The sequence below is a fragment of the Humulus lupulus genome, chromosome 5 (genome assembly GCF_963169125.1).
Source record: "Humulus lupulus chromosome 5, drHumLupu1.1, whole genome shotgun sequence".
In the NCBI taxonomy this organism is placed as follows: domain Eukaryota; kingdom Viridiplantae; phylum Streptophyta; class Magnoliopsida; order Rosales; family Cannabaceae; genus Humulus; species Humulus lupulus.
Genome location: NC_084797.1, coordinates 138,712,489 through 138,724,816, shown reverse-complemented (window position 1 = coordinate 138,724,816; position 12,328 = coordinate 138,712,489).

Genomic DNA, 12,328 nt, shown 5'->3' with positions numbered 1-12,328 from the left:
AATATAATGTTTTAGATTAAATAAATGTGACAAAGTGTGTCACATATTGTAACATATAATAGAGAGTTACAATATTTAGATATATGAGATATATCCAAATAATGTAACATATTTGGTGTTAGAAATTTGTAACTTCAAAATATTACCCTTTATTGTGTAAAATTGTTGTTACACAATATTGAGATGAATTTCATAAAGCCATATGTGATATGGCTGTTAGAGATATGATTTTAACCCCAATAATATGTTTTGGGAGTTACAAAATCATTTGGGAGGGTTTGGAACCGTTTGGAAAAACAACACATTTTTAAGTGCTGAAATTGGTCGGTGGCCGCGGCCACTGAATGTTGGTGGCTGCGGCCTATGGGACAGAGACCAGTGGCCGTGGCCACAGGCCAAAAACTGACCAATTTTCAGTTTTTTCAATCTTTGTTGAAAGGCTCAAAAAACCCAAATAACTCCCAAATCTCTTTTTTAATTCCATATTAATCCAATTAAACATTGGTAACAGCCATGGGGGTTGGTGGAATTTGAAATTCAAATGGTGTCTCTAAACTCTATAAATAGGAGCCTATAGCTCACTTGTAAGACACAACATTTCTATCCATTAGAGCACTTGGCTAGAAATACCTTGAGGCTTGATAATTCCAGAAAGCTTTTCCAATATTTGGGAGAGATCCCTTAGTGCTTGAGTTAGGGGGAAATAAGCTTTTGGACAAAGGTTTTAAACCTTGTTCAACTTGGTGATCCCCAACCCTCTTCACTTAGGTTGTGTAAGTGAGAGTTTCTTGTATTTCAGTTCTCCTTTCTATTGCATTGTTTTCTTCTTATTCTCTTATTCTTTTTACTTGTATTTCTTGTTCAAGAGTTGTAATCTTATCTTTTCTTTTGTTTCAAACACTTTAATTTATTTGTAACCTTTTGCTTAGAGTTGTATTTTACTATTCTCTTCTTCTTCTTCATCATCTTCTTCATTTCCTTTCTTTTATTTGTATTTTCAGTTATAGAATTGTTACACTTTATTTAATCAATCCTTCTCTATTGTGATATTTTGCATAGAGTTGTAATATTTTCTTACCATTTCCATTGAGACAATTTATATTTTCCTAACATTCAAAAGCTTAACCCTTTTTTGTTTCAATGGAAGGGGAGACAATCAAGATCATGAACCAAGACCTAGTGAGATTGGATAGGTTTGATGGATCCAATTTTACTAGGTGGCAAGACAAGGTGAGGTTTCTTTTAACCACTCTTAAAATCGCCTACATCCTTGAGTCATCCTTGGCACCTCTAGCCGAGCCATCCGACAAAGACACTCCCGAGGAGGTGGAGAAGAGAAGGAAGAGGGAGGAGGACAACCTTCTTTGTAGGGGTCATATCCTCAACGCCCTATCCGATAGGCTCTATGACCTCTACACCCTAGACCAAATCGGCCAAGGAGATATGGGATGCACTTGAGAAAAAGTTTAAGGCGGAAGAGGAAGGTACCAAAAAGTTTTTGATATCTCAATACTTTGATTTCAAATATTTTGGTGATAAACCAATTCTTCCTCAAATTCATGAATTGCAAATTATTGTTAATAAATTGAAAGTGTTAAAGATTGAGCTTCCCGAGGCCTTTCAAGTTGGTACTATAGTGGCTAAATTACCACCAACTTGGAAGAGCTATAGGAAAAGAATCCTTCATAAAAATGAGGATTATTCTTTGGAGGAGATCCAAAAGCATATTCAAATCGAAGAGGAATTGATATGTAGAGATAAACTTGTGGAGGGGTCTAATGGAGAGACTTCCAAAGCAAATGCGGTGTCACAACCAAAACATCCCAAAAACAAAGGGAAAAAGGGTAATGAGAAACCTTTGGGTCCAAAAACCAACCCAAACAAGTTTAAGGGCGAGAAAGGTCCGTGCTTTGTGTGTGGGAAAAAGGGTCACTATGCTAGAGAGTGTAGGCATAGAAAAGACCAACAAGGACCTAAGGTGAACGCAACTCAAGAGGAAAACATAGTTGCTACCCTTAGTGAGGTGAATGCGGTCCAAGGCAAGGTGAAAGGGTGGTGGTATGATACATGTGCCACTGTCCATGTCACCTATGAAAAATCATTGTTCAAGACCTTTGAAGAGTCAAAGGGCAACCATGAGATACAAAAGGGCAATGAGGGCAAATCCAAGGTACTTGGCAAATGTACTATTGATGTCTACTTCACCTCCGGCAAGAAAGTTACATTAGTGAATGTACTTTATGTTCCCGAAATGAGTAGAAACTTGGTAAGTGGTGATTTTCTTGGCAAGCCCGGCATGAAAGATGTTTTTGAGTCCGGAAAACTTATACTTACCAAATCAAATGTATTCTTGGGAAAAGGGTACTCTTGTGAGGGAATGGTTAAATTGTGCACCAATGATGTAACTTTCAATGTTATCAATAAAAATGCTAATTCCGCCTATATTGTTGAGTATGATTCTTTATTTTTGTGGCATCTTAGACTATCGCATATAGGTTTTTCAACCATGAAAAGAGTAGTAAAATGTGGTATGATTGCATGAAATATTAAAAACTATGGTAAATGTGAAACATGTGTTAAGGCGAAAATGATTAAGAAACCATTTCCTAGTGTAGAAAGATCATCTAATTTACTAGATTTAATCCATAGTGATCTTTGTGAATTAAATGGTGTTTTAACTAGAGGAGGTAAAAGGTATTTTCTTATTTTTATAGATGATTTTTGTAGATATATCTATGTGTTTCTTTTTAAGCATAAAGATGAAACTTTTGATGCTTTTAAATTGTATAAATTAGAAGTTTAAAATCAACTAAATAAAAAGATTAAGGTGCTAAGAAGTGATAGAGGAGGAGAGTACTTCTCTAATGAATTCAATACATTTTGTGAAGAAAATGGTATAATTCATGAGTGCACTGCACCTTATACACCACAACACAATGGTGTTGCCGAAAGGAAAAATAGGACTTATCTAGAGATGATAAATTCTACGTTGGTGTTTTCTAAGTTGAACTTCAACTTATGGGGTGAAGCGCTTTTAACTGCTTGTCACATTCTTAATCGAATACCGATGAAGAAAATAGAGATATCTCCATATGAGTTATGGAAAGGAAGAAAACCCAACATAGGGTACTTCAAAGTGTGGGGGTATCTTTCATATTGCAAGAAAAACGAACCTAATAGAACAAAGTTAGGTTCAAGAGCCATAAAGTGTGCTTTTGTTGGTTATGCCAACAATAACAAAGCTTATAGGCAATTAGACTTAGAGTCTAATATTATGATTGAATCTAGAGAAGTTGAATTCTTTGAGAATATGTCATGTGGCAACAATTCTCAAGCATCAACATCTCTAAAGGAGAATTTGTTATATGAGAACAATTCTCAAGCTTCTACATCCAAAGTTGATTCTCAAAAGGATGTAAAACAACCCTTTGAACCTAGAAGAAGTCAAAGGCTTAAAAATCATAAAAGTCTAGTAGTGGATGAGATAGATTCTTAACGAATTTCATTCTACATGGTAGAAGGAAATAAAGAGGAAGTCATTAGGAAAATTCCTATTGTACTTCTCGTTGAGGATGATCCTAAGACTTATAGAGAAGTTATGCAATCGAGAGATAGTGCATTTTGGAAAGAAGCCACCAATGATGAGATGGATTCCATCTTTCCAATAACACTTGGGAATTGGTAGACCTCCCACCGGGTTCTAAGCCAATTGGGTGTTAGTGGGTATTTAGGAGAAAATACCACACTGACGGCACTATCCAAACCTTTAAAGCTAGATTAGTAGCTAAAGGGTTTAGGCAAAAAGAGGGTATCGATTATTTTGATACCTATGCGTCTGTTGCAAGAATAACATCTATAAGAATTTTGTTCGCTGTAGCTTCTATACACAACTTGTATGTTCATCAAATGGATGTCAAAACGGCATTCCTTAATGGTGACCTCAATGAGGAGGTCTATATGGAACAACCCGAAGGGTTTGTCCTACCAAAATATGAACATAAAGTTTGTAGACTTGTAAATCCTTATATGGATTGAAACAAGCTCCTAAGCAATGGCATGAGAAATTTGATCAAGCCATAATGTCTAATGGGTTTAGACATAACAATGGAGACAAGTGTTTGTATTTCAAAACTTGTAAGGGATATGTGATCATTCTTTGCTTATATGTGGATGACATGCTTATTCTAAGTAATAGCATTAAAGGGATAGAAGAAACAAAGAGGTTTCTATCATCATCCTTCAAGATGAAAGATCTTGGAGAAGTTGATACCATACTCGGTATCAAAGTAAAGAAACATAGTGGGGGTTTTGCATTAGGGCAAGCCCATTATATTGAGAAAGTATTGAAAAAATTTAACCATCTCAAGGTTAAAGATGCCAATACTCCATTCGATCATAGTGTAAAACTAGAGAAGAATGAAGGAAGAGCGATGGCTCAATTGGAGTATGCTAGTGCTATAGGGAGTCTAATGTACGCTTCCCAGTGTACTAGACCTGATATAGCATTTGCGGTAAGTAAACTTAGTAGGTTTACAAGTAATCCAAGTGTGGATCACTGAAAGGCAATTGGAAGAGTCCTAGGTTATCTCAAGAAAACCAAAGGACTAAGCCTTCACTACTCCAAATTTCCTTCGATATTAGAAGGATATACAGATGCAAGTTGGATATCCAATCTTGGGGACAACTTGTCCACAACTGGTTGGGTATTTACACTTGGTGGAGGTGCAATTTCTTGAGGTTCCAAGAAACAAACCTGTCTATCTCATTCCACTATGGAAGCAGAGTTCATAGCTCTAGCTGCTACCGGCAAAGAGGCCGAATGGTTAAGGGATTTGTTAATAGAGATTCCCCTAATCAAAGATAATGTATCTACTATATCGATACATTGTGATAGCCAAGCGACATTGGCTAGAGCATACTTTTGAGTGTATAATGGGAAGTCTAGACATATTAGTCTAAGACATGGATATGTAAGAGAATTGATTCAAAGAGGAGTCATCTCAATATCCTATGTGAGAACAAGTGAAAATCTGGCGGATCCTTTCACTAAGCCACTAATGAGGGATTTAGTGTCTACATCATCTCGAGGGATGGGACTTAAACTCCCTAAAGAGATTCATGATTGATGGTAACCTATCTTAACACTAGTTATTCAACTAGTGTTAGGTTCAATAGGTAACAACAAGTCAATCAAGTGAATATTAGTTATACTCAAAACAAGTCCCATATGAGATATTGAGTACTTGTGTGTTACCAAGTGGAGGGTTAAAACCGAAAGGTTTTTTAATAGAATTCAGTCTTGTAAAGACAAGTATTTTTTGGTAACGAAATACTGTAAGAATTCTACCTATATGGACCTAAGGGTGGTGCCGCCTCTCATGAGAATTGGGAGTATTCTCAAGAACGTCCATGAATGGAAAGTGCACATGGCCATTAATGGTGCAAAGCGAGACATAGGGGTCTCAAGTGAACATCGCAAAGGTGTGTGTGTTATCACCGATTTGTCATCATGAAAAGATGGTTCAATGTCTAGTGCAACCTAATTTTTGACAAATTTTGTGATAATTACACTATAGTAAAGTTCAAGTTGAAAAACACTTTGCTTTATGCACTAATGCAATGACTCCTATAAGAGAGAGTTCTTATTTAATCAAGTGGGGGATATGTTATATTTCAAAATATAATGATGTATTAAATAAGTGTTACAATAGATAACTATTTAATCTAGTGGGGGAATGTTATATTATTTTATAATATAATGTAATATTATATTATATTATAATATAATGTTTATCCAGATTTCCGGATAGCGTTTAAATGGATAGCCTCGGGGAAGCAAAATTATCAAAGTCTTTCACGAAAGGTGACCAGAGCTCGCGGATGGACAGAAAGGCTTCGCCTCTCCCGCTGAGTGTCCAGCATACTCTTTCAAGCAACCGCGACGCGGAAGGTCCTCGATTCTCCCGGACTCCCGAAGGGATATCCTTCGGGGAAGGTCCTTCCAGGAGAAGCTCTTCAGGTTACCTTCGCGGATACAGTTCCGTGTCTCGCACGGAAGAAGACCAAGCGGTCGAGTCATGGAGGAGGCATAGTTGGAATGATATCCACCTGACACAGGATCCTGCCTGACACGCCCGACAGGTCGAGGCCGCACACATCCCACCACGCCTAAAAGTACTATTTCGCCTACTGTTCCGCTGACAGCCTGGAAAAGACAGCTGCCTTTGAGCATTCCCCATACTTTCACGTAAATATACCCACATAGAGCCTGGTAGCCAGGCGACTACGGTAATTGTATCCCCTATTTATGGCTGGTGTAATTAAGACTCATGGGGGCAGAGTAAAACCCTAATAAAAAACTCTAGCTATAAAGACCTCTTGATTTTGCAATAGAAGGGGGGAGAAGAGATGACATAGCAAGAGCCCTGCCAAAATCTCTAGCTTCGTTTTTCTTCTAGAGAACGAGAGAGAAACACTGTGAACTTGTGAGGTTCTTGTACACCAGCCATCTTACTGTAATTCTCTACAAGTATAATAACATCGACTCGTGGACTAGGGCTCGTTAACGCCTGAACCACGTAAAAAAACCTATTTGTCTATTTATATTTCTGCACTTCTACAGTTCTTATCTTTTTATTATTTTGTTTGTATTCGTTTCCGAAAAACTCGGTAAACAATAATGTTTTAGATTAAATAAATGTGACAAAGTGTGTCACATATTGTAACATATAATAGAGAGTTACAATATTTAGATATATGAGATATATCCAAATAATGTAACATATTTGGTGTTAGAAATTTGTAACTTCCAAATATTACCCTTCATTGTGTAAAATTGTTGTTACACAATATTGAGATGAATTTCATAAAGCCATATGTGATATGGCTGTTAGAGATATGATTTTAACCCCAATAATATGTTTTGGGAGTTACAAAATCATTTGGGAGGGTTTGGAACTGATTGGAAAAACGACACATTTTTAAGTGTTGAAATTGGTTGGTGGCCGCGGCCACTGAATGTTGGTGGCTGCGGCCTGTGGGACAGAGACCAGTGGCTGCGACCACTAATGTCTTTGGCCGCAGCCATAGGCCAAAACTGACCAATTTTCAGTTTTTTCAATCTTTGTTGAACGGCTCAAAAAACCCAAATAACTCCAAAATCTCTTTTTTAATTCCATATTAATCAAATTAAACATTGGTAATAGCCATGGGGGTTGGTGGAATTTGAAATTCAAAGGGGTCTCTAAACTCTATAAATAGGAGCCTATAGCTCACTTGTAAGACACAACATTTCTATCCATTAGAGCACTTGGCTAGAAACACCTTGATGCTTGATAATTCCAGAAAGCTTTTCCAATATCTGAGAGAGATCCCTTAGTGCTTGAGTTAGGGGGAAATAAGCTTTTGGACAAAGGTTTTAAACCTTGTTCAACTTGGTGATCCCCAACCCTCTTCACTTAGGTTGTGTAAGTGAGTGTTTCTTGTATTTCAGCTCTCATTTCTATTGCATTGTTTTCTTCTTATTCTCTTGTTCTTTTTACTTGTATTTCTTGTTCAAGAGTTGTAATCTTATCTTTTCTTTTGTTTCAAACACTTTAATTTATTTGTAACCTTTTGCTTAGAGTTGTATTTTACTATTCTCTTCTTCTTCTTCATCATCTTCTTCATTTCCTTTCTTTTATTTGTATTTTCAGTTATAGAGTTGTAACACTTTATTTAATCAATCCTTGTCTATTGTCATATTTTGCATAGAGTTATAATATTTTCTTACCATTTCCATTGAGACAATTTATATTTTTCTAACAAAACCTACTACCAGTCCTCCATACAATCCGCCAAAGAACCAATTAAACATGGGTCGTGTAAAATACACTGCTCGCAGGAAAAAGAAAACCACAGATTCACCTTCCAATGCCAAGGGTCCTTCTAGTGACCCTCAACCTTTAAATGTTTCTCCACCAGACTGTTATCCCCAAAAATTGGAGTTCGATGACATGGAAATCAGAAGTGACAAGTGGCAATAAATGGTCCGTAAACGACACATTAATAGTCAATAAATGTATTGGCTCTTCGGAGTTGTGATAAAGTGATTTGACCGACCTGGCAGAGTTTCTGTCAGACCGATAAGGATTTTTGACTGACCAGTCAAGTGTCATGACCGACCAGTCAGGTGTCATGACCGACCAGTCAGGTGTCATGACCGACCAGTGAGGTACCTGTCCGACCTGTCAGGTGTTTGTCCGACCAGTCAGGTGCTTGGTCGACCAGTCAGGTGTTTGTCCGACCAGTCAGGTGCTTGGCTGACCAGTCAGGTGTTTGGCCGACCAGTCAGTCATTTTGGCTGACCGGTCATCTGTTTTGCCCGACCAGTCAGTCCGTTTTGCTAGACCAGAAATGTGTTATGCTAGACTAGAGATGTGTCATGTTAGACCAAAAGTGTGCTAGAGGTGTGCTTTGACGACGAGAGGTGTTTGCCTATGTCCTCAGTAACAGCTTCAACCCGAATCATTCTCAACTGCCGCGGGAATCTCTCAGATATCTCAGAATAATAGCCATATTGTTGTAATATTAGATTTATTTGTATTTTATTAATTAAAGTCTGTTGGAAGAACCAAGGACCCGGTAAAAGGGAGATATTTATGTACGATCCATGAGTCTATAAATAAATGGCTCATGGCATCATTTGGGGAGATCTGATCTTTTTAGACTGAGAAAACTCTCTCGTTTTGAGATTTTGGGACTGTTACTTTGGGCATTCTTGGGGCATTTTCTGAGAGGTTAGAGAGATAAATCTTGTATTCTCTAGAGAGAGAAACTCTATATTTTTCTACTTGCACTTAAGAAACTTAGTTGGCTCAAGTGCATCTGATCTTAAGTGCAAGCTAAATATATCACAACTCCAAGTGGATTAGACTATTACCAACAAATTGGGGCTGAACCACTATAAAATTATCTGTGTCGTATTTTTCTCTTGAAGGGTCATTGTAGTTTTGACGTCTACTCGTCGTTGGCCAAAATCGTGGTCAACATTTTGGTGCTCTCGTTGAGAGCCTGAAGAGAAGAATCACACGACTATCGTATCAAGATGGCGCCCAAGAATACTAGTGTGGCATCCAAAAAGTTAGGCATGTCAAAAGAGCCTGCTAGATCAGAAGGTGCTGGACCACAGAACCCAGAGACTGAGCCCAGTGTCTTTCTCGAGGAGACCACTCCAGAAGTTGAACAACTCCAGGAAGCAATAGGTGCTTTCCAAGAGGCGATGATGCAATTCAATGCTCGGCAGGAGTCTTTCGCTGAAGAGATGGCCAGGCAGAGAGCTGCGTTAGAGCAGCAAAGGCGTGATATGGAGGCCAGAAGCGAAGAGCTCAGACAGCGACAGGAGGAAGTCGACCGGAGACATCGTGAAGCAGCACTTTCTCTAGAAGCGGCTACCCAGTTGGGCCAAGAAAATGCTCAAGTTGCAGCACAAGCAGCCACCCAGGGAGCAAGAAATAATAATGCTAATAAGAGGACCACTGATAGAGCCAATTCTCGAGGACCGGACCGAAGCAGGAGTAACCCCCGGTCAGGAAGATGATGGGGTCCAATCCGGAACTGCCTCGATGCAAAGGGAGCACTCTAAAACTCCCTCCAGGAGCCACCGATCAGAAACTTCGAGATCAGAAAGTGACCGATCGGGTAGTTTGAAGACCCCACCCAGGTAGGATCATACCAGAACTCCTCGAGATAAGGGAACTTCACAGTTCAAATATGGGCGTGGTCGCGATGAGGCTGATAGTCATCACACCGACCAGTCAAAGGATAAAGAAGACAACAACCCACAAGGAGGAAAAGACTGCCCAGGACGTACCGAAAAGCCTCCACTGCACCCCGTCCAGCAACGTAGTAGAAGAGAGCAAGTCCCGCGTAGTAAGCCCTCTGGAAAATCGAAGAGTATGGTGTTCGATCAGGCAGGAGAGCATGCTTCCTGAAAGGATCTAAGGGATATTATCACCAACAAGAGGAGGACCGTTGTAACGCCCTGGTTACTCCAGAACCGTTACGGTGAACGGTGAACCGAAAATTTGACTCGCTACCCGAGTCCTTTGGTTAAAAACGTGTTCTAAGTGTCATTAATAGGTTAAGGTGAAAACCAACAAAAAGGAAAGGATATGTTTTATTTAATACATAAAACTGTTCATGGGCCCACAAGAACATTTACAAATCAAAAAGGTCATTACTGTTTCAAAATTACAAACCCGCCAACCTAAGCGGCAAAAATAGGGTAAACCTCCTAGTTCCTCTGAGAACTCCTTGGCCGTGGTGGTCAAGCGGCCGCATATGCTCACATCACCACCTAAGCTCTCCACTCAAGGTTGGGTGAGCTTTTCTTTCCCTTTACCTGCACCACATAGCACCCATGAGCCAAAGCCCAGCAAGAAAACACAGTGTTGTATATAAACATCATAAAAATGATTATCATTATAACCACACAGAGTTTATACCTCTTAAACAGATGAGTGAACATCACTTGAGGTTCTAGAAAACCATACTGAGTGACTGACAAGCAAGTCACTAATTTAATCAGAAGAGTGGCTGCTAGGTAAGCCACTAGCCTTAAGCAGATGAGAGACTGCTGGGTAAGTCTTTAACTTAACAGATGAGTGTTTGATGGGTAAGCCACACAAGCGCTTATAATATTCATCGAACTTGAGGTCGGTCCGGCATTAATGCTCTTTGAGTCATCCAATGCAGAAAGTCGATTAGATCTAATCTTTGTTGGCTTGCGCTAAACACGCTAAGGCCGTCCTGACTAATGAGTCAGCACTATGTGACCAGTGCCAAGTACCACTGCCGAACCTGACTAATAAGTCACAACTTCACAGTTGATACTAGCACCTTTGCCAAATCTGACTAATGAGTCAGTACCATACACAAGTGAGCAAGATTTTCTAAGCATTAGATAATCAATCCATGTCCACATTTACACAATCAACATGCCTCAAGAATCATCATGCATGTCACATATGGGGTGCAGTTCTCTTACCTCTGGTTCGAGCGAGAAAAAAAATAAGAACGACTCCTGAGAATGATCGACCTTTGCTTCCTTAGCAGTCACCTAATCACAACCAATTATAACCTCAATTAATGAGAATCAACATGGATAGGGTTTTAACCTAAGCACCACTCTCGGGTCCTCGAAACATGCCCACACGGTGAGTAGATTCGATCCCGGGCCTTAAGGATTGAAACCCCAAGTCAAAAACCCTTAAAAACACTCAAAACGGGACTTTGAAGGAACAGGGTAGCGCTACAACGCTCAACCCCTAGCGCCCCAGCGCTAAACTCAGAACCACCAACATGCCAAAAAGCCTCCTGAGGAGCACTGTAGCGCCCTAGGGTGGGCGCTATAGCGCTACCTCCAGCACTGATATCCCCTGAAACGCCCTTCTTCATCTCCTTCGATTCCCACCTGATTCCAAAGCTTCCAAAACCCATTTTTGATGCCAAATGAACCCAAAAACCATCCTAACATACCCCAAACATCCCAAGCATAGGAACCCTAGCCAAAACTCCCAACAAAACCAAGTATTCACCCTAGAAATCACAGCTGCAAAACAAAGCTAAAAACAGAGCAAACCAGGGAATTCTATGGTTAGAAACTTACCCAAAGCTCAGCTTATGAAGCCCTTCAATGGAGGAACACACTCCCAAACTCCCAAGGCTTGCTTCCCAAGCATGAATCCTCAAGATTGATTCAAAAATCACAAAGAAAACTGACAGGAAGATGATACGGGAAAGCTCTCAAATGTGCTCTGTTTTTCTACCTCTACCTCAGCCAGAAATGGCTTATATCTATCTTAGGGGTGAAATGACCATTTTACCCCTAGGTCAATTTAAAGTTTCTAAAGGCTCCAAGGGCATATCTGGCATTTTACACCTATCTCGTTAATCATAATTAACACTCTCCAATTCCAGATATTCTCGATAATCTCAAGCACCAATAATTCACATCCTGTTACCCTTTAATACCCGGTAACGCTCTAATCATTAAAATCACCCCGAGACTTAACCCGAGCCCCGGTCTTAAACCTGTTGTGACTAGACTGCTAATCAACATTCCAAGATCGTCTCATGCCGAATGACTCGAAAAAACCCACATTATAATGTGGTCTCAACTTATATCACCAACATGCATACAAATATACAATTTTACCCTTAACGGACCAAATTACCATCACACCCCTGTAATTAAAAATGTGGATCCACATGCATAGATTTAAGATCATATTATTATATAATTCACGTACACATGCATAATATTATTTAATGGCATAATTAAGCAAGT